Source organism: Macaca nemestrina, chromosome 7 (assembly GCF_043159975.1).
Source record: "Macaca nemestrina isolate mMacNem1 chromosome 7, mMacNem.hap1, whole genome shotgun sequence".
NCBI classification, from domain to species: domain Eukaryota; kingdom Metazoa; phylum Chordata; class Mammalia; order Primates; family Cercopithecidae; genus Macaca; species Macaca nemestrina.
In genome coordinates, this window is record NC_092131.1 from 87,911,823 (window position 1) to 87,912,333 (window position 511).

At 46.4% G+C, this 511-nt stretch overlaps 1 non-coding gene across 1 annotated transcript; it reads right to left on the reverse strand.

Moving 5' to 3' along the window:
- On the reverse strand, positions 1–82 carry TRNAL-UAG (transfer RNA leucine (anticodon UAG)). The gene has a single exon. It is a non-coding gene; the product is annotated as a tRNA-Leu (tRNA).
- Between the last annotated feature and the right edge of the window lie 429 nt (positions 83–511).

Here is a 511-nt window from a genome sequence, read left to right on the forward strand (position 1 = left end):
TGGCAGTGGTGGGATTCGAACCCACGCCCCCGAAGAGACTGGAGCCTAAATCCAGCGCCTTAGACCGCTCGGCCACACTACCGGACGAGCTGTCACTCTTTGCAATTACCTTCTTCATTCTCTCAACATTTTGCCCCAGCATACCAGTGCAAAATTCTGAATTTCGCGGAAACAGAGCTCCGGATAGCATTTTAATTCATCCTTAGGAATTTAAGCAAACGCAAGGAGAGGAGGAATTACTGAATCTTCACTCGCCCCGGGAAGTGTGGGCTAGCAGGTAATCGACGATTATTAGCGTCAATGTCTCTGGAAGACCTTTATCTTTTCCTTAACCTAGGCAATAAAACACGGAAACTTTAAAAATCCTACGGTGATGTGCAAGTTATTCCAGAAGACTGAATAATAAGAACTCTTTGCTGTTGGATCGTGGTTCTGTGGGTGCAAATATTGCTTAGAGTGACATGGGGTCGAAGTTCAGGTCACTTAATAGGCGCCCTTTGGTTCACAGACC